Source organism: Equus caballus, chromosome 6, assembly GCF_041296265.1.
Source record: "Equus caballus isolate H_3958 breed thoroughbred chromosome 6, TB-T2T, whole genome shotgun sequence".
NCBI lineage: Eukaryota > Metazoa > Chordata > Mammalia > Perissodactyla > Equidae > Equus > Equus caballus.
In genome coordinates this window covers 43,946,218-43,968,626 of record NC_091689.1, presented here as the reverse complement: position 1 = coordinate 43,968,626, position 22,409 = coordinate 43,946,218, and the positions used below count along the sequence as shown (strand labels likewise).

The window sequence follows — 22,409 nt, the reverse complement described above, 5'->3', positions numbered from 1 at the left end:
ACCTCAGTGTGACTTAATGAGCGGTGCCATGTCCGCGCCCAGGATCTGAAGCGGCAAAACCCTGGGCCGCTGAAGCGGAACACACGAACTTAACCACTCGACCCCTATATATAACTTTTGAAGATGATTTTTTTAGAGGCTGTATAGTGAGCCGTCAGATGAATGCATCAAAATTTACATAACTAATCTTCTATGGTTGGATATTCTATATGTTTCCAATTTTTAACTTTTATAAATAATGCTATAATGAAGATATAGATGTGTACATACACACATGTATACACATATATATATGATTATTTCCTTAACATACATCCCAAGGAATAGAATTACTGAGTCAGAAAGACTCAGAATATTTCTCAGGCTCTTGATATAAATTTCCAAATATCTACACTGAAAATAATTCTAAGCAATGTTGCATTTTTGCAACTCTGGACATAATGGCACTATATCTCAGTATTTTCTGGTCCATTGTGAAGATGGACCAGCTTGAATCATGCTGACAGCTGAATCAGTTCTGTGGGCCAGGAATTTCCCACTTCTGTTTTGAAGTCTCTCTCAGCTAGTTGTTCATAAACCAGATGAAACGTGGTTCCAAACCACTCTGGCAGCCCCACTGTTAGCACCAGTCACACTGCATCTTGCATCAGAGTCAGCTGACAAAGGCCTGTTTCCTCCGCTCTGCCGTGAACTCCGGGAGTACAGGGACTTGGCCTCGCTCACCTCTGTATCCTCCCAGCACAGCCTCTTTCAAACCACTCACCCTCCATCAATGGTTCTCAAACTGTTTTTAAACTCTTCCACACACCCCACGTCCCACCCTGGGCAGTCATAAGTCACAGGACTTCTAGGTGAGAAGGATCTGAGACCTTGGGCAGCCTCCTTACCCTCTGGGGCCTCAGATGGAGTGGGGTGATGATACCTCCCTCAGAGAGTTACTGGAAGGACCCAGTTAGATATCTCATGGAAAGAGCTTAGGGAGCACGAGGAGACCTAGAAAACGCTCGATAAACAACAGCTTTGGTTAAAAAAAAAAAAAGGTCATAATACATAATAACAAACCCACCAAAAAATTGCTTAATCCTCTACCCACTGGAGGAGATTAAAGAATCACACAGCTGTCACTCTCGTCTGAAGCTCGTCCAGGTCCCGAATGCCTGGGTAGACTCAGAACCCTCAGGGACTGCGCCAAACCCACTGAACCTCAAACCAAGAAGAGCAAGGGAGGTCTGGCCAAGCTTGACTTGGACGGCAGGCGGCAGCTGGTCAGCAGGGAGCCACCGAAGCTCCGGATTAGCTGTGCACCGAGAGGGGGTGAGGACAAACTACAGGGAAACCAAAAAGCAACAGCCTGACATCAACCCAACCAGGACAGGGCTGTGGGACACCAAAAACAAGCAAGGAAATGGTTCAAGGTGCCACTGGCTCCTCCCTACCGGGAGCCTGGAAGCAGGTGACTGGTTCAGCCGTTGCTCCCTAGCTGACCCTGGACAAACCTGCCATTGTTCCTCGACGATGCTGGGAGTTGAGTCACTGTGGCATTGTCCAACCGCTCTATCAGGAGGAAACAGCCGGACAGACCAACACCAGTGCAGGAAACCTCAACCTCCACCGGGGCTCCCCTCGGGGCCCCCGCCCTATTTGGGAGGACCAGCATCCTGCCTGCCTGTCCCTTGGGGACCCCTGGCCAACCCTGAGGCATCCACAGTCAGAACAGACATCCCTGTTTCCTGCCTCCACCTGCCTAGGGAAAAATACAAGTTCTTTGTATGGCACTTTGGCAACGGTCCTGGTGTGGGGAGGTGGGGTCTCCTGGACTTAACCTGCCAGTAAATAGAAACCAACGTGCAAGAAAACAGGCAGTAGACAAAAACAATTGCACTGAATTAATTTGAAAAGGACATACTGAAGGGCAAGGAGATGGTTTTCTCGGGACTAAAACACGAGGAAGGGATGCTCCCTCAGTGCAACGGCACATTCTTATAGGGCTAGAGATTGAAACCTCTCCGGAAAGAGGGATTATTGCAAATTCCTACCTGGAGGCTTGACCAAGGTCTCCTATGTGCCAACAGAGGACCCAAAACTCCCTGCCTGGGTTTAGAGAGAACTCAGAAAAGCAGCAGTGTGGTTCATGGTTAAAGTCAGAGAAAGCCGAGTTCGACTCCTCCTCCAACACTGAGTAGCTGTGTGACCCACATGGTGTAAGTTACATCACTTCCTGAACTCGAGGTTTGCAAACTCAAGCGTCTACAGGAGCCACGTAGAAAACGTAAATCAGCGACGCCAGCTGGGGATACAGGCACCTTCCCACGCTATGTCAAGGCAGAGGGGTCAGGAAAGCACAGGCCCCATCTCAAGGTGGTGGCTGAGACTCAGATCCAGCCAACTGTTGCCACTGGGCAGTGTGCGCCCAGTGTAACTAGACCTTTCAACTTCATAAGGCGGAAATCTCTATTTTGTGAAATCTCTTCAGTGTTTAAATGTTGGCTCTAATAAGCAATAATGTCCATTGGGCCCCAACAAAATACCTCTGCGGCCTGCATCTGACCTGGGGGCCACTGGATTGCGACCTCAGCTCTCAACCTGAGGTCCCTCATCTGTAAAATGAGGGCAAAGAAAAGAGCCGGCACTGGGAGGATTAGCCGGGATTAGGGCTGTCAGGCGCTTCACGCTGCCTGACACACAAAGAGCTTGATAAATGGCGGCCGTCAACCAGGCAGAGCTGCGACTGGAGACGACCAGCCAGCCTTCGCCTCCTACCAAAGAGGAAACTCCCAGAGGTCCCGCGACCGACCCAAGATCTGCAATGAGCCAGCGGTGAGAACCCGGCTGGACCCAGCCCCACGGAATCCCGTCTGGGCTCCACAGACTCGAGCAGCCTCTCCTGGCTACAGACCCGCTGTATCACAGACGGCTCCACCACTGTCCCTCGTGAGCGCTGGCCCCTCCTGTTACAGGCAGCTCGCTCAAGGCGTGGTGTGCACACCTCTGCTTCACTCACAGAACTCGGCCTCACACCAGGCAGGGGACGGGGCCCACTCAGTGTGAGCTGACCCACCGGTCAGTGGTAATGTGTGCACCCCCGCCCCCCGCCCCGCGCATTCCAGTTTATATGGAGTGCGTCCCATCGGCTGGGCCCTGAGCCAAGCTCAGTCCCCTGTCCTATCCCAGCCCCAGCTGGGTGGTAAGGCAAGACTGGGCACGAAAGGATGGGGGTGACATCAACAGGTAGAGAGAATGAGGAGGGGACAGGGCAGGCTTAAGCAAAAGAAGGCCGGGAGTGTACTTGGGGCCATGTGGGTGGTGTAGCTGGAGGAGAGAGGATAATTGGATGGCAGGGGAGGTGGGAGAGCGGGCTGGGAAGGAAGGCTGTGGCCACCCCTGGGACAAGGGGCCCCAGGCTGAGAGTGCTCCAGACCAGCTGGCCTGCTGTGTTTCTGCCACACAAGGGCACTAACTCACCCACATGGGGCAGGTCCTGCTGGGTTTAACGAGCTGGGTCCCAAAGCACTGAGCTGTTCCCTGAGGTGAAGGAGCAGGCCAGGGCTGTACCCCAGCCCCAAGCCCCCGGGGTATCCTGTTTGAACTGGTCCCAGGGAGTTACAGCCTTGGAGTTTCTCCTGGCTCCTTCCATAGTACACATTAAAGCTTTCCAATTAACACAAGCTGAAAAGGAAACCTTAGCCTTAGAGAGGCAACAGGAAAGGGAGAGAGGAGCCCGGGCTCTGGATTTCCTGACAGAGGCATCTTAAGTCCCGAGCGTAAGGGCTGAAAGGACCTGAGGCCTCGTCTGGTGCAAACCTCTCGTGTTCCAGCCAGGCCGCGAGGCCCAGGCCCGAGGTGATGCGCCCAAGGTCACACGGCCAATCAGTGCAGACTAACTCTGGGGCCGCTGCTGCCAGCTCCATGGCTTTCAATGACAGGACACTGCCACTTCCCCCACTCCTCCGTCGCTGCCTCCCATCTTCCCTCCTAGGAACACCTCCAGAATCACAGCAAACCGCCACAACATCTCACCTCCCCACGGGCTCAGAAAACCCACACTTCTAACAAAAGCCCGCGGTCGTCTACAGCTTTCAGCACAAGTTTCTCTCAGCTGCTGATGGCGCCTCCCTCACCACACTGCGGGTGGTGGACTGAGGAAGGGAGGGCAGGCGGCTGGGAGTTCTGGGCAGACAGGCAGGTGGGGCGGCCTCCTCAGTAGGGCGGGTCTCAGGCTGAAGCGCAGCCCCCCAGGCCGGCTGGGCAGATGGAGAGGGGAGGCAGAGACGTGGCAGGAAAAAGCACAGGAACGTCACATGGCTGAGAAACAGGGTTTCACAACAACACGCCTGCCCCCGAAAGTCAGAAGAGAGATGTGGGAACTCCAACAGGCCTCGGGGGCTCAGAATCAGGTTTTCCCACCGAGGAAGAACACAGACTTTGGAACCCCCCACATCTGAGTTTAAATCCTTCTCTGACATGTCCCACTGTAAGACCTGGGGTAGCAGAGTCAATGGGCCCTGCTGAGCCTTGCTTTCCTCATCTTATAAAAAGATGCCCAACATAAAAGGGAAGCAATGACCGCTGGCTCACGGAAATGCAGTTTTCTTCCTGATATTAACTCTCCCCCTCTATAAGCACCCTGAGGGCAAAAGGCACAGCCGCTTGTCCAGCCTGGGGTCAGAGAACAAGCCTGGAGGACATTAATTTACAACCGACTCTATACTGCATCCCACCTCCCTTCGCGGTGGGCAGTGCACCCCAAGGGCGTGCGTCTGCTCAGTGTCCCAGGAAGGGTGTTCAGTCTACTTTCACCCCACTCCAAACCATGTCCCAGGTTCCTGAGGGCAGGATGATGACCAGGCCCCCGAGCCCTCGGCCCTGTGCTCCCAGCTCCCCCATACCATCCACCCAAGTTCTGTCTTTGAGACCTGTTTGTCACGCTTCATAGACAGCACCTGACTCCATTTACACCTCTGGAGAGCACTAGAAGGAAGACAGGGAGGGGTAGATGTTTTCCCACAGGTTACAGACGAGGAAACTGAGGCAGGAAACTAGACTGTCTGCTGCTACCTGGCAGTCGGCCGAAGGCTGGCCTCACTGGGTGTCTGCGAGCAGTGGAGACGTGCTGGTCAGGACTGGTAGTGAGCGAGGGCTAAGGAATCCAGAGGCAAATGCAGTGGGGCTGAGCTGAGCCCAAAGATTTCCCATATTATCAATAATCAGAGACTAGGTGCCCTTGTTCCATTAAAGAACAGGGATCAGGTAGGGCTGGCCCTGTGGCCCAGTGGTTGAGTTTGTGTGCTCTGCTTTGGTGGCCCTGGGTTTCACTGGTTCGGATCCTGATCACGAACATGGCACCACTCATCAGGCCATGCTGAGGCGGCATCCCACATACCAGAGCCAGAAGGACCTACACCTAGAACAAACAACTATATACTGGGAGTCTTTAGGGAGAAGAAAGAGGAAAGAAAAAAAGAAAGAATAGGGATCAGGTAAGCTAATAGGAAAGGCAGGAAGTCAACCTCCTCACCCAGCACCACCACAAACAGCCACGCAGTGCTTTCCAGAAGCCAGGCAGCCTCCAGGCACTTGACAGATATTAACTCACTTAATATCCACAATAACCCTGTGAAACAGGTCCTTGATCATTTCCCTTTTACAAATGAGCAAAGAGTCTTAAGGAACTTGCCCAGGGCCACACAACTGGGGAGTGGTGGGGCTGGGATCTGAACGTGTGGCCGTGGCCGTTTCCTAGCTGCCTCCCACCACACAATTCCTCCACCTCCAGGCCCCCCTCACCTCCCGAGCCATGAGGGAACAGGCTGGCTGGCAAACTCTCGGGTCCCGAGGCTCCAGGGCCTGTAGCAACTGCCTCCCAAGGTCCTTCCTCCAAGTGGAGAAGCCAAGGACCCTGACCTGCTCTGTGGGCTCGACCAATGTTCTGGTCCTTGGCCTCCTGCCTCTGCCTCCAGGCAGGGTCGAGACAGAGAAGGAGGCAGGGGCCGGAATTCTACCATGATATTCTGTTCCCACTGACTCAGAATCCCCGAAGAACAGATGGACAGGGGAATTTCTGAATGAGTAACTAACCACAAAAGAATAAAGTTATGTGAATCAGCCTGGAACACCGTTAGAAAGAAATCAGGGATGAGCTTTCAAAAAAATCAGGCTAAGGAAGTGGGAAGTGCCCAAAATGTGTGCTCCTGCACCATTCCTGCCTTGGGGCAGAGCTGGGCCTGTCGTGGGTTTCTAGACTACTCCTGATTGCAAAACTACAAGGTTTTTTTTTACCCCACGGGAAGCAGCAGAGGGACTGCTAAACATATCTGGATTTCTCCCACCAGCAGAAGAGAGGCCCTAGGACACGAAATCAGACAGACAAATGGTAGAGCTCTGATTCCCCTCCCTTCCCCATGTTGTTTTCACTGAAATTCTTTTATTAATGGGCCGCTTGTCACCATCTCCCTCCAGCAGCTTATAAAACTGAGCCCAGGAAATCTATCAACAGCCCTGGCCCATCAGGACAGGAGGGGACAGTGGGGAAAACTCAAACTCAATCTCAAACCCTTTCAGAGAGCGAGCTGCCCCTGCAATGCCCATTAGGGAGCCGGAGGATGAGAGTGGTCTGCGCCGCCTTGCTAGGCTGAGCTTGGCAAGCGGGAGGGGGAAACCGGACAGGCTTTAGCTGGGATTTTATTTTTTCCATAATTTAGAATGAAGTTATCTTTCCTGCTTGAGCACTTCCTTCCATAAAACTGTCGTGCTGGTAAAGGTGAAGATTTGTCACCCTCAAAGGCTTACAACTCATTCTGGCACTCGGTTTGTGTATATCTCCAGCGGGGCCGTCTCAGGCTGAGTCCAGGAAACAACAAACAACAAGCTGGAGGGTGTCCAAAGGCGGCAGCAGGGGCAGCGGGGGTCTAGAAATGAAGTTATCTGAGAGACAGCTGGTGGAACCGGAGAAGAGCCGAGGGGGAGCTGTTGTCAAATACTCACGGGTTGTCATGCAGACGAGGGGGCAGCGTCGCGCTCTCGGGCCCTGCCTGCAGCGGCATGGCCGAAGGATGGCTCCAGAAAGGCAGATCGGAAAGCCAGAGCTGTCCAGCAGTGCAGAGGGAGGTTCATCACTGGAAACGTGCACGCAGAGGCTGGCCACTGGGCTGGAACCCAGCGCGAGGCACGGGTCTGGAGGACGGCCTGGGCGGACCCCTCCTCTGAGTGTCTGCGTCTTTACCTTCTAATGGTCACAGGCCCTGAGGAGCTGTGAGCCTCAGAAGGAAGGTTCTGTTTATCAGGTTTGCATTATTATCCTTTATTAAGTGCCCGCATTATGCTCAACACTTCATATGCATCACCTTGTTGAATCTTCACAACAGCCCCATAAGAGAGATGCTGTGCCTGCCACGTGGCAGGTACCAAAAAATATCTGCTGAATGAATGAACGCACCCCGTTTACCAACGAGAAAATGAGGCTTAGAGAGGATAAGCACCTTGCCAAGGTCAAGCAGCAGGGCGGCAGCAGATCTGTCTGTGCAGCTGGGTCTGACTCCCAGGGCCCACATCCTGGTCCACTGCTCTGCTTACCTGGCAACGGCCTTGGTCTTCAGAGACCTGTTCCAGAGTCAGCTGGCGGTGACCAAAGGCAACAAGGACACTGCTGACAGGCACCAGGCTGTTTTCCAAATATGCTCTAATAAGCACGCATTGATCTTACAAAAGAAGAGAACAAAGCTTATCTACATGTTCAAGTTCAGCCACCATCTCCCAACCGATGTGTGTGCACTTAAGAATTAGGTGGCCAATCCAAAAGACAGACTGAAAGTAAAACAACTGCTCAAAAATAAAAACAAAATAAAGAGTTGTCCGTGAAGATGTGGAGAAAGTGGAACCCTCAGACACTGCTAGTAGGAATGTAAGATGGTGCGGCTACTCTGGAAAAGAGCCTGGCACTTCCTTAAGAGGTTCAACATGCAGTCACCAGATGACCCAGCAATTCTACTCCTAGGAATTTGCCCAAGAGAAATGAGAACACATGTTCACACAAAAAAACTGTGCCTGCCTCAGGGGCCGGCCTGGTGGTGCAGCAGTTAAGTTTGCATGTTCCACTTCTCGGCGGCCCGCGTTTGGCAGTTCGGATCCCGGGTGCAGACATGGCACCACTTGGCAAGCCATGCTGTGGTAGGTGTCCTACATATAAAGTAGAGGAAGACGGGCATGAATGTTAGCTCAGAGCCAGTCTTCCTCAGCAAAAAGAGGAGGATTGGCAGTAGTTAACTCACGGCTAATCTTCCTCAAAAAAAAAAAAACTGTGCCTGAATGTTCATAGCACATTATTCATAACACTCAAAAGATGGAGGGCCGGCCCAGTGGCGCAATGGTTAAGTTCGCACATTCCGCTTCCCAGCGGAATTCACCGGTTCGGATGCCGGGTGTGGACACGGCACCGCTTGGCACACCATGCTGTGGTAGGCATCCCACATATAAAGTAGAGGAAGATGGGCACGGATGTTAGCTCAGGGTCAGACTTCCTCAGCAAAAAAGAGGAGGATTGGCAGTAGTTAGCTCAGGGCTAATCTTCCTCAAAAAAACAAAAGATAGAAACCACCCAAATGTCTGCAAATGTCTGTCAACCGATAAATGGACAAACAAATATGGTACATCCATACAGTAGAATATTATTCAGCCTTAAAAAGGAATGAAATTCTGATACATGCTACAACATAGATGAACCTTGAAAATATTATGCTAAGTGGAAGAATTCAGTCACAAAAGACCATATATTGTATGATTCCATTTATATGAAATGTCTAGAATGGCAACTCTTATAGAGATAGAAAGTAGATTCTCTCAGGGCAGAGCTGAGGAGCCGTAACAGAGGCCGGATGGTCTGCAAAGCCTCAAATATTTACAATCAGGTCCTTTGCAGGCAAAACTTGCCAACCCCTGTGCTATGTTGGGGATGCTGGGGAGGGAAAGGGATGAGCGATACCAGTCAGGGCCTCTGTCCCCTGGAGTTTATGGCCCAGTGAGGAAGACAGTTGGGGTCTGAGGACCATAGTATAAACGGAGAGAAACGCTGTGAAGGAAAGAACCCACAGCCCTGTGAAAGCACAGAACAGGGGGCCCACAGGGCGCCCTCCCTGGACAGACTTAACCCGAGGCCACGGGAGCAGAAGGGAGCCACACTTGGAAAGGCCCAAGGGAGGGGGGCACGTGAAAGTCTGGGGAAGGACCAGCGGAAGGCCACGAGGCTGCAGTGCATTGTGGAGGGCAGGGCCTGCAGGGCAGCCCGTCTCCCCTCACAGGCCCACGTCCCATCCCTGGAGAGGGTGGGAAGGGGGCTGAGAACAACTGAGAGTGTGGACTGTTTACAAACCCTCCGCCTGAAGGTCTAAGAAGACGGGGGAGACAATCTATCAGCTGAAAAATATTTCTTGATCACCTAACAAAGTGCCCATCATTTTCTTTAGCCAATATCATCAGGACACAAAAGAAGAAGAAGAAGATGCGATCTCTGACCTCAGAGAGGAAACAGGAAACTGAAACAAGCCCAGGTCCTCAGTTCTGCTACTCAAACATCACGGCACCTGCTGTTCCCAATGCTGGAATGCGCTTCCCCAGACCCCCAAGGGCACTGCCCCCTCATTCCTTGAGGTCTCCATCAGATGTGACTAATTAGAGAAGATTTCCCTACCCACTCCACAGGAAATAACTCCCTCTCCCTCCCTCCTTTCTTTTTTCCTTCCTCCCCCCACCCCCCGGGGCCCAGGCGTCCCCTGTGCCCTCACTTTGCAGAGTTTTCTCCATCACACTGAACTCTACCTGTGATACGAGTCTTTGCTGGCTCACTGACCACTCTTACACTAGAATACAAGCCTTATGAGGGCAGGAACTTTGTTTTTTCACTGCTGTATTCCACAGCACCAAGACCTGACACAGTCGGTTCTCAAATAAATATTTGTGGAATAGATGCAAACACTTAAAAAAAAATCTAAGGGTAAATGTCCTTCATTTGTGACCTTGAGCAAATTATTTCTTTATGGCTCAGTCTCCTCACTTCTAAATAAAAATAATAAAAGTACCTACTTCATGGGTAAATAAATGTGGATTATTATTATCATCATCCTGTGTTAAGGGTCCATTTTGTGTCGCATGTTAAAGGAGGAGTTTTAAATATATATCCCATTTAATTCTCACATAAACCCCATGAGATCACTCTTATTACAAACTCCCTCTGGACAGACGAGAAAACTGAAGCTCAGAGGTACCAGGGAAGCTGTCCAAGGTCACACGGCGAGTAGCACAGAATCACATTCAAACCAGCACTATCGGCCCTCAAGGCCCATGAGCCTCCCTCTCTTTCCAGCTCAAACTGGAAAAGCCAAAGGAGGCGGAGAGAGGGAGATGGAGCAGCTGAGGCGTGTTCAGGAAGGAAGCGGGATTCAGATTCTGTTCCAATGGACCAAAAGGATTCAGACGAGCAGAAGACAGGACGAAAGTCATTCTAGGTCAAAAAAAAAAAACTGTTCTTAGACTATCGTAACACAAACAAGAGAGGACAATGGTGGAATCACAGGACCGGCACCTGGATGAAACCCGAGACGCACCCAGTCCAACAACTCATGTTAAGAGCAAGAAGCTAAGGTCTGAGGCGGAAGAGTGACTGAGGGGTGTGAAGGCGGTAGACTGTGCCCACGCTGACGCTTCCACTCCAAATAGACGCATTCTTATTCATAACCATTTAATTCCTCTAAAAAAATCACAGAAGTAACACATGTTCACTACAGCCAGAGAAAACAGGCCAAAATGGAGACAGTTAACAGTGTCCCCAGCACCAGCCATAAGCTGTGGAACAGTTTTATATTTAAGGGGTTCAGGGTTCCATTAAGTGGCTTGCATATCAGAACAGAGTTTGAACTGGGCTTCCATTGTTGTTTCCCAGTCTGTTTGCAGTTCATTCATTTGTTCATTCATTCATTCATTCATTCAGCCAGCGATTACTGAGGATCTCATATGTCACTGGCACAGGCGTAGGTACCAAGATTCTGCGACCAGCATACATAATAAAATGATCTTTCCTTCCTCTCCCACAAAGGCTGGAGGCACACCCACCGGTCTGTTAAAACAACAAATGAGGGCAATGAAACAGACCAGCTCCGTTTCCAACTGGAGCTCTCAGACGGAGAGCACGTCTACCTCTGCTGCCCGACACCTCACCAACCAAGAGTAAAGAGACTCTTGAAGGCACAAACCCACACTTTCAAAAACAGCAGAGGGGAGATGAGAGCAAGACAATTTTAGAGACTGGAGGGCGGAAGGACAAGTGTGAATTGACTGAAGAAACCTAAGGAAGGTGAATCCTGAAGCGTTAGCACCCCAGAACCCCCAGAAAGCTTAGCAGTCGGCAGCACCAGAAGGGGCTGCAAGCGGGAGGCCTCATTAAAAGTCTGCTTCCACGTTTTGGGTCTTATGAACAACGCTGCGGAACAGAGGGGTGCAGAGGTCTCTCTGGATGGCTGATTTCAAGTTCTCTGGATAGATACCCAGTAGTAGGATAGCTGGACCATATGGTATTCCTATTTTTAATTTTTTGAGGAATCTCCATACCATTTTCCACAGTAGCTGAACTAGCTTGCATTCGCACCAGCAGTGTATGAGGGTTCCCTTTTCTCCACATCCTCTCCAACACTCATAATTTCTTGTCTTGTTAATTGTAGCCATTCTGACAGGTATAAGGTGAAATCTCATTTTAGTTTTGATTTGCATTTCCCTAATAATTAGTGATGTTGAACATCTTTTCATGTACCTATTGGCCCTCTGTATGTCTTCTTTGGAAAAATGTCTGTTCATATCCTGTGCCCATTTTTTGATCCGGTCGTTCTTCTTTGTTGTTGTTGAGTTGTATGAGTTCTTTATATATTTTGGAGATTAACCCCTTGTCAGATAAATGATTTTCAAATATTTTCTCCCAGTTGGTGGGCTGTCCTCTTGCTTTCTTGATGGTTTCCTTTGCTGTATAGAAGCTTTTTAGTCTGATGTAGTCCCATTTGTTTATTTTTTTCTTGTTTCCCTTGTCTGAGTGGACATGGTATAGCTAAGACGTGGAAGCAACCCAAGTGCCCATCAACGGATGAATGGATAAAGATGTGGTGTATATATACAATGAAATACTACGCAGCTATAAAACAACATGGATGGACCCATTTGTGCCCCATTTGCAACAACATGGATGGACCTTGAGGATACTAGGCTAAGCAAAATAAGTCAGACAGAGAAAGACAAATACCATACGATGCCACTCATTTGTGGAAGATAAACACACAGATAAGGAGAACAGAGTAGTGGTTACTAGAGGGGAAGAGGCTGGGGGCGGGCAAAAAGGGTAAAGGGGCACACCTGTATGGTGACAGTGGTGAACACGATGCAGTCTATATGGAAACTGAAATATCATAATGTTCACGTGAGGGGCCGGCCCAGGAGCACAGTGGTTAAGTTCACATGCTCCACTTCGGCCACACGGGGTTCACCAGTTCAGATCCTGGGGGTGGATCTACACACTGCTCATCAAGCCACGCTGAGGCGGCATCCCACATAGACGAACTAGAATGACTTACAACTAGGATATACAACTATGCATTGGAGCTTTGGGGAGGGGAAAAACAGAGGAAGATTAGCAACAGATGTGAGCTCAGGGCCAATCTTCCTCACCAAAAAGCATACCTTAAAAAATAATAATAAGGGGCCTGCCCAGTGGCGCAGCAGTTAAGTTCACACACTCTGCTTCGGTGGCCCAGGGTTCGCCAGTTCGGATCCTGGGCGCAGACCTACACACCGCTCATCAAGCCATGCTTGGCAGGCATCCCACATATAAAATAGAGGAAGATGAGCATGGATGTTAGCTCAGGGCCAGTCTTCCTCAGCAAAAAGAGGAGGATTGGTAGCAGATGTTAACTCAGGGCTAATCTTCCTCAAAAAATAAATAAATAAATAATGATAATAATAATAATTACACCTGACATTTATACAATGTTATAAGCCAATATGACCTCAATAAAATATTTTTCTTTTCAAAGTCTGCTTTAGGAAAAGATCCCCCAGATCTCCTCCCCCACCTCCTTCAGGCAGGTGATCGTCCCTCCAGGGTGATAAACCACCCCAGGGGTTTATCCTGGAGAGGGCAAAGCAGAAGGCCTGTGGACTGGGGAAACAGCACAGGGAAATGCAGGGGCAGCACACTGAAAACGGGGGATTAAGTTCAAGTACAGAAGGCTGAGACCCCTCCTCTTCCCCATTAGATTCCTGGGCACAGGGGGTCAGCCTTAGTGAGACCTTCCAGGTAGATTAGGAGATTCTTCTCTAGGGATCTTAACAGCTCAAGAGAAAATACCTAAGATACTAACTTATCAGGTTCCTAAATGAAACAGGCCAGCCAGGTCATGCTACATGAGGTCCAGAGTCCAGCAGAACCCCCCAACCGCCCTCCATACACACACACACACAGCCTAATGGCTCATGCAAATGGAAGCAGCCTGCCAAGGATCACCAGACTTGTAGAGAAAGCCCGTCACGGGAAAGACAGAGGAAAAGCACACACCACGCTTTACAGGACGCGGTGAGGAAAAATCCTTCCTCCCAAAAATAGAGCTGTCACCAATAGCCTCAGAGAAGGAGGAGGTGATAGTGCCTCCAAGAAACCAAAACAGGATGCTGTGAAAAGAAAAAAGGTATATTTAGAAAACAGAAGAACTCTTAGAAATTAAAAATATGATAATTAACATGGAAACCTCAACAGAAGGCTGGAAAACAGAGCTGAAGAATCTCCCAGAAACGGGGAGGAGGGAGAGAAAGAGAAGAAGAATAAAGTTATAGGATGAATCCAGGAGATTCACTATCCAAATTGAAGGAGTTCCAGAGGGAAGAAGAGAAAAACTGGCGGGAGCAAGTCATCAATGAAGTAATTCAAGAAAATTTCCCAGAACTCAGCAATGTGTTTCAAGACCGAGAGGTCCCAGAGCGCAGTGGATAAGGTATGTCCCCGCTAAGGCACGTCCTCTGTGAAATTCTAGAACACCAGACAAAGGGAAGACTCTGACACAGCACCCCGGAGGCTCCAGAGAGAAAAACCATGGCACCTACAAAGGACTCAAATTGGAATGGCATTAGACCTCTCCACTGTAAGCTGGAACTTAAGAGAAAATTAAGCAATGCTTTCCACAAAAAAAGATCACTAACCTAGAATCCCACACCCAGCCAAAATATCAAGAAAGCGTGTGTGCAGAATGAACACCTTTTCAGATGTGTGAGGCCACAGTCATTACAGAGACCTCCCAGATGGTACACTGCATTTCCTGTGCGGGGCATCCATCACACTGTGCTGTAGATGCCACACTGCTCGCTGTCGATGCCACTAGACTCCAGGTTAGAGACTGCGTCTATTCCCCCAACAGCTTTAGTGCAGGGTGCTACGAGATGACATAAGAAGGCATCCAGCTCAGTGAGGGGCAGGCAGGGACCGCCGAGTGGAGGGAAGTGACACCTAAACTGAACCCTTAAGGAAAAGTGCAAGATGTACATCCCAGTGTTGTTCCAGGCAGCAGGATATGTGCAAAGGCTCGCGGGACCCATCACAATTCATCAATTTGCTGACCGTAGACAAGAGTCCTAGTTGACAGGTGACACACAAGCCAGGAACAAATGAACCCATCCCCAATAACTAGAAATACTAGTGATGTTACCAGTGCTATTAATCATCTTTTCTGGAACAATGTGATATACAAATCAATAAAATGTAACCAATCTGAGCATGAAGAATGGGGACATTGAGGCAAAAGGCTGGCTCTGGGTGTGACCTAAGGGTCCCTGGAGCAGTCTGGAAGCTCCAGAGGGCATGGGCCACCATGAAGCCAGTGCCCTAAACAGAAGGGGGAGGCCAGACCTGACGACCTGCAGAGGCCCCCGATGAAGGGCACTGGGGTCTGGGGGCTGGGCTGGCGCAGGGAGGGTCTCTGTACTTGGGCCCTCTCTCCTCTCTCCCACCTGTGAGGCCCCGCTCACCTGGCTGGCCAGACAAACCAGCTGGGAACACAGTCCAAGCTTCCAGGCACCTCCCACCCCTTCCAGGCCTGCTCAGACCTCAGGTTCTCATGCAGATTTCCACTTGCTGGAGTTTGAGGTCAGAAGAAACAGCCAAGGATGAATAACAGTCTGGCTCCTCCACTACTCCAACTCAAATTTATGGAAGCAGCTTTCTAGAAAGAGCCTCCCCTCCGCCCGGCACCTCCCTCCCCCACTGCCTGGAAGGAGGCGCCTGGCGCTCAAGTCTAATTGGATTCCCGTGGCCCCGTGATGACTTCGTGCTCTGAGGCAGCGGCAGCAGCAGCAGTGAGGTTTCTGAAATAGAAGCAAAGTCAGGGGCCTGTGTGCTTTGCTGCTGTGGCTGGCTACCCCAGGGATCTGAGCAGCCAAGAAGGAGCCTTCCTTCCCAAAATGGTCCTTTTCCACCCTGTGGCACGATGCGCCCTCCTCCCCACCTACCAAGGTCTGGCCTGATGGCAGTATAGATTTGGAGGGGGGCCACTCAGCTCCAGCTCCGAGAACCAGGGCCAGGCTGGGGCTGCAGCCCGGAGGAAGCGGAGGTGCTGCCTTCTCTCTTTTCCAAGAATCCCCCTCCCACCACCATTCCCTTCTTTGCTCATTTTACTCTTCACAGATACACCTCCCAGCCTGAGGCTCTCGAACTCGAACCACCTGTGTCTCTCTTGCGTCCTCAGTCTCTCCAAGTTCTCACTCTTCTTTATTACACAAGAGGGGTAAACCGAGGCACGGGGGGGGATGGCTAAAGGCTGGTGCCATGGGGACTCCACTGCTGTCACACACTCTCATGCCAAGTCAATCACCAGTAGTGGCGCCTGTCTCTGACATGTGCACCCAGACACCACGCTGTGGCTGTGGCAGAGTGTGTGCAGGGTGAACGGGCCAAGCAGGCAAGTGAGCATGCAGGCGTGTGTGAGAACGTGAGCGTGAACAAGCATGTGAGTGAGCCCATGTGCAAGAGTGAGCATTGCATGCTATGTGTGAAAGTTCATGTGTGAAGGGGAGGGTGGAGGCAAGTGAGTGTGTGAGCAAGCATGTGTGAGAACATGAGAGGGGATGTGAACATGAAATGTGTGTGCGCGCATGTGGGGAAGTGTACACAGGGCAGGCCCTGGCCACCAGGGCCACATGAGCTCCCCACAGGGACCAGGTCGGGCAGGGAGTCCCGCCCGAGCCCCACTCCCACAGATTCCATCCCAGGCGCATGGCTAAAGTCAAGAAACCACCCCACATCCAGAAGCGGGGCCACGGCGGCTGCCTCTGCCTCCTCCCCACTCCCCTCCCCCCCCCGCCCCCCGCCCCGCCCTCCCCCGCTTCACCCCAGCGCACCCAAGTTTCCACCAGCGGCACTTTTTTAAAGACAAGGAAAAGTGCTCCTCACTTCCTTGGGGAGTGATGAATATGCGGATTACGGAAGTGAGTTCTGAAAGCGGTGACCTCTCTGGAAGAGAAGGGGCAGGTAAAACACAGGCCCTCGGGCCGGCCTCTGTCTGTGCGCACAGACAAAGGGGCCGCGAGCAGGGGAGGCGTGCCCGCCCGCTGGGAGCACCGGGCGCGGGGCTCAGGGACACGCGTGGCCCCCGCAGACGGGTGCGCGAAGGAGGGCCCGCGGCCCGCACGCTTTCTGCTGCGCCCTAAGCGCTCAGTCCCTTGGCCCCTGCTCCGGACGAGAGTGGAGAGCACGACCTGGGGGCAGAGGGGCCTGAGCTGACGGCCGCCCCGCCGCCCCGTCTGGCTTCCGCCTGGACCGGGACGAAGGCAGGGAAGGACCGCGGGACAGGCCCGAGGAGTCCGCGCCGGTGGCACACAACCAGTATTGACAGCGCCACCAGTATGGCTGCCGCTGCCCACTCTCAGTCGACTCTGTACATGGCAGCCGCAGAGCCTTCTGAAAGCAAGGAGCTCTGGCTCTCTTTGATCTAATTCCTCCAATGCCTCCAACCTTGCCCACCAAAAAAGCTAAAGCCCTCCAAATGGCCCCACGGCCTTATGTGATCTGAGGGCCTGCCCCTTGCTCACCTCACTCCAGCTGTCCTGGGCTTGAACAAGACTCACACGCTCCGACCTCAGGGCCTTTGCACATCTTGCTCCCTCTGCCCTAAGAGGCACCTCCCCCAGATACCCACAGGGCTCGCTCCATCATGTTCTTACCTCTCTGCTGAAATATCATGTCCTCAGTGACGCCTTCTCCACCTCCCCTGTTTAAACCATAATCCCTGACCCCACCCCATCCTCCCACCTCTTCCCTATTTCTTTCTTCTCCATAGCATTTGTCACCACAAATTTTAATTGTTTATTGTCTGTCTCCCCCACCAAAATATAAGCTCTTGAGGACAGGGATTTTTCTTTGCTCCTGCATCCTCAGAGCCCGAAGAATGCCTAGTGCCAAGAAGCTCCTCAAACTCTGTGGATGACTGAGTCTCCAGACACTTAGGGTGAACCAAGCTGAGGCTAGGACTGGAATCGCTAGTCCCAAACCCCACTCACAAGCTGTCTTTGAGGCTCAGCGGCCACAATCCTCATTCTAGCCACTTCTCAAGGTCACAGTCAGGAACGCAGGTAAGATGATGCCTGGGAAGATGCTTCGGGGCTTTCAGAGTGGGGAGCCCTACAGAAATGGAAGGCCCCAAAACTGTTTCTCCAGCAGCATCTGCCAGGCCAACTTCAGGGGGCCCTGAGTGCTAATACCACACAGAGGGATGTACACAGACGCAGCTCCTGCCCTGAGGAACAGCTGATCAGGCCTGAGGTCCTCAGATGGGCAGGCACAGCCGGTCCTATTCCCTGTGGAAGCCCTGGTACCCAAGACCCGCTTGCACACAGTAGGTACTCAATAAATGTCTGGCAAAAGCATAAATGGGCAAATCCCATGGTGATAACCAGATAGAGAAGGGAGAGATGATCAACATACAAGTCCTGAATAAAATATTAGTTGACCTAAAACAGCATGCCGACAACAGCTACCACAGAGAAGACTGATAAAGACACTGAACATGTTTTCATTATCTTCAGACCAAGGGCAGATGTGTTTTCTAAGACAGACACTAAGGATGTGGTGAAGAACGCCACAGGGAATGGAGAACAAGGTCAGGAAACCTCTTTCCAGGGAGTGCATTTCAAGAATTAGGCCAAAATACTGCAGATCATGACAGAACGCACTCTGTCGATATTAGCTGTAATTAAATCATTGATTTTATCATTGTCTTGGCACCCCACCAGTGGAGCAAGCAGGAAAGTGGGAGACCAAACACAGGTTTCCCATCTCACAGGGAGCGGCCTGGGCACAACACTTCCCGGTGAAACTCGTCCTCCCCGCCTGTAAGATCGCAGAGCACCGGTCGAGTAGCGCCTGGTCCCGGCCGCAAGGATGCTGGCACGCCTTCCCTCAGTCATCGAATGTCTGCTGAGGGCCCACTCTGTGCCAGACGCCCTCTCGACAGTGGACGCAGAGTGAACACAGAGAGCTACGCCCCTCTCTCCCGCAGCTCCCTCTCCAGGGGCGCCGACTGTGAGCCCAGACGCAGTAGGCTGCAGCCCTCTGGGTACATCAGTCTCCAAACAGCACTCCCTTTCCTCCTACGGGAGAAAGGACTCTCATTTGCAAAGCGCTCAGAGCTTTTGCTGAGGAAGAGGCCAAGTCCACACTGTTCAGGACAGAGAGAGCTGCTCGGGAAGTCGGCCGCCACAAACACTAAAGGAAGGCCTGCGAATAACCCTCCTCCGGGAGCCATTCTTCTTCCCACTTTGTAGAGGAAGAAACTGAGGTTCAAGGGGCCCAGGCTAAGAGGACCAGAGAATCCCGAGTCCCCAGTTCAAGAGCTCTCCTCGCATCCACGATCGTGCCTGGCTCGGCGAGCTGGAGTTTCGAAAGAGGAGCAGCACACCTGAGAGAGACACTGGGACAGCGGTCCCCGAAGCTCGGCCCCTCCGGGTGAAGCCAGGGCCTCGGCTGCTGGCAAGCTCTCTCATCCCGGGCCTGCTTTCTGCAAAGCCCTGGCCCCAGAGCCCGCCCAGCTACTGCTTCCCCCTGGGCCCAGCCAACTGCCACAGACACAATGAAGGGCCAGGGAGGCATCACGGATTTCCCTGGCAGACATCCGAGATTTATAAGCTACCTGGCAAAGGCCCCTTCCACGGAGAGGCTGGGCAACAGCTTCAGGGAAGCAGAAGATGGGGCCCTTGGCATCTGACCCCTCTGAGTCAGCGCCTCCACTCCCCTCCAGCCACTGAGCTGCAGACCCACCTGTTCTTCCTGGGGTGCTCCCTGGAGCTCCCTGGAGGCCACCTTAAAAACGGGAAAAGGCAGGTGTTTGAAGATTCTCTTGAGAAATCTGCCAGGACCACTACTAACTGGGCCTCTGCAGTGTGCACCATACTGCCCCAGACCCAAGGGGGGTGACCTCTCCTTGGGAGCTTCCAGTCCAGGAGGAGAGGGGCCCCACAGAGGAAGAGACACGAGACCCAGAGAAACAAGCCAGTGAACAGGTCAAGAGGGGTAGAATGAGCGCTAAGAATGGCTGCAGCTAGGCTGCAGACTCTGCGGTGTGGGCAGGCAGGAGGACAATGGACTACACAGAGCTATCCGCTGTCTCAAAGGCACCGTGCCTCCAGACCCAGGAGACCGTGGGACGAGGCGCTGACACAGGCGCCAGCCCACATCCGTGGGTGCCAGTCAGGCTGAAATCAGGATGACGGAGACAAGCACAGACACTGGGGGTGAGGGGAGGCAGCAGCTAGTCGGGAAGGCCCAGAGAAGAAAGCCACTTCAGGCTGGAGGAAGGGCTATAAGGAGTTTCCCACAATGGTAGCAAGGAGCACCTTCCAGGTGAATTTTCTGAGTGTGTGTCTGTGTGTGGCGGATGACTCACAGGGCTCAAAGGGAGGAGTAAGATTTAGAGTCATTGAGTTCCAAGGCATCTTCGAGATTATCTCACTGTAAGATTCTCTCTTACAATCCCACACACAAAATCCCTGATCAATAAACACCGCTGTTTGCTTAAACCCCAGCAGTGCCGGGGAGCTCCAGGCAGCCCACTCCTCTACTGGACGGCTCCAGCTGTTGGACAGTTCTTCCTGGAACTGGACCCCCATCTGATCTCCTAGATTCCCTCGCCCACGGTCCTAGGTTCGGCCCTCTGTGGCCACAGGATATGCTCAAGCCCTCCTCTTCCACAGCAATCCTACACACGCTGGAAGACAATTCTTGTGTCCCCTCTTCCTATAACACACCATTAAAATAATTTCCAGACGAAACGAACCTTCTCAAATCCTTCGTCCAACTCCCACGTGGTGTAGTTTCCACCATCTCAGTCACCCTCCTCTGGATGAGTTCAGATTACAGAATTAATGAAGCCCATGCTGCAGATGTGGTGTGAACTCCACTGAGCACAGAGAGTCTGAATTCCTTTGAGCTGAGCTCCATACCTGGATGGTATGGTTCATCTCAGCAACCACATGGCATGGTTAGCTTATATTGTCTTCCATTTATTACCATTTATTCAATCAACAAACATGGGCTGCCTACTATATGCCAGGCACTGGGCTAGGTACAAGGGATACTAAGAAAAATGCCAGATCATCTTTGTGCTCAGGAAGCCTCCTTGGAGAGAGAAAAAACAAAACCAGATGAAACTATGGGGAAAAGAAGGTGCTGCTTATGCGGTCTTCTAGGAGCGCCGACTAGAGGCACCTACCCGGGCGAGGAAGGACGGAGCCCCAGGCGAGGCTTCCAACAGTGCAGGACTTCAAGTCGCAGCCATGGAGAAGCAACAGGGACCAGCTTTACCCTTCCCCTGTGAACAACTAAACGCCAGACAGAGGCATAAACAGCTCCTTCCGACACTGGACAACAGGCAGTGCAGGCCTGTGCACTCTGAGAGAGGAGGCAGGAGTGAGCCCCCTGACTGCCCAGCTCATGGCCTGGAGCAGCTGCCCCGGCTGCACGGGAGGAGGAATCCAAATGGAATCCAGTGGTCTCGCCAAGTGGAGGAGACAACATTCAAGTTCACGGAGCTGGAAGTTTTAGGGCAGCACGCTGCGACGGGGAGCTACGCCGAGAGCGCTCTGGAGATCTGCATGTGTGGGGTGACGCTCCCGAGACTGGAAGGAGAGTCAGCAGAAAGCCGTAAGCCAGACAATCTGTGGAGCACACAGGGGGCCGGAGAGAGGTCACATTCCCACTCGAGAGAGCGGAGAGACCTCGTCATACACAGGGCACTGGGTAGAGCCCTCAGAAGGGTGGTGCCTTAGTCATGAAACTAAATTAGCCCTAGACTAAAGGCTGTGCTGGATCCCCCCAACAAAGCTGACAGCAAGCCACAAATGAATTAAACTGATCCTAAGCAATTTAAATGCATGCCAGAATAAAGTCCAATACTATTTAAAGAAATATAACAAAATCCAGCAACATTAAATTCACAATGTGTGGCATCCCACCAAAAATTAGCAGGCATTCAAAGAAGCAGAAAAATATGACCCATAACCAGGAGAAAAATCAGTCAATAGAAGAGACCCAAAAATGACAGAGATGATGAAACTACTAGGCAAGGATGAAAAGAACAGCTATTACAAGTATGTTCCATACGCACAAGAATGCAGAGGAAAACATAAACATATGAGGAGAGAAATGAAAGATATAAAAAAGACTCGAACTTCCAGAGATGAAAAAACACAATATCTGAAAAGAAAAACACCCTGGGTGGACTAATTAACATCAGATTAGACACTGCCGAAGAAAAGATCATTGTACTTGGAGACAGAATAGAAACTGTCCAAAATGAAGCACAGAAAGAAAAAAGACTGAAAAAAATTAATGGAGCATCAGCAACCTAGAGGACAATATCAAATAGTCTAATATACATGTAATTGAGTTCTGGCAAGAAAGGAAAGAGAAGGGGGGAAAAAATACTTGAAGAAACAATGGCTGAACAAATTTTCAAATTTGCTAAAACAACGCAGGTAGGAGAGAAATCAATGCAGGACAGGAGGGGCACTTCAAGTAGACACAGCAGGGACAGTGAGAAAGGAGAACCCCCATGGTGGGGAGAGGGAGCAGGCATTACAGAAACAAAAGGGACAAAGTGGCTCTAAGTGGGGAGCAATGAGGCTGGACAGGGACAGGTGCCAGTTCACAGCAGGCTCAGTCACTTGGACCTCATCTTATAGGGCAAGGGGTGACCACCTCATCCTGGACAAGGACAACTGATTTTCTGAACCTAAAGTCAGACTTTGCAGTTTTCTTAAGCAGGAGGGTCCAGAGAAGAGAAGGGAGGTTTGAGGCCCGGCTGCGACATCTGAGCCCTCAGCCTGACCCCGCATGGGGATGACCCAGC

At 51.6% G+C, this 22,409-nt stretch overlaps 1 protein-coding gene across 10 annotated transcripts in view; it reads right to left on the bottom strand.

Annotated features, from left to right (window-relative positions):
* TSPAN9 (tetraspanin 9) overlaps window positions 1-22,409 on the bottom strand; it is a 193,510-nt gene that overhangs the window by 154,178 nt on the left and 16,923 nt on the right. The window contains exon 3 of one of the 10 annotated variants that reach the window (XM_070270872.1): window positions 7,570-7,694. The exons of 7 other annotated variants lie outside the window; for them this stretch is intronic. The gene's annotated coding sequence lies outside the window, so the exon portion shown is untranslated. Of the gene's footprint in view, window positions 1-7,569; window positions 7,695-13,579; window positions 13,693-15,039; window positions 15,291-22,409 lie in introns of those variants that run through there. 2 more of the 10 variants (XM_070270874.1, XM_070270879.1) reach the window with 2 other exon arrangements.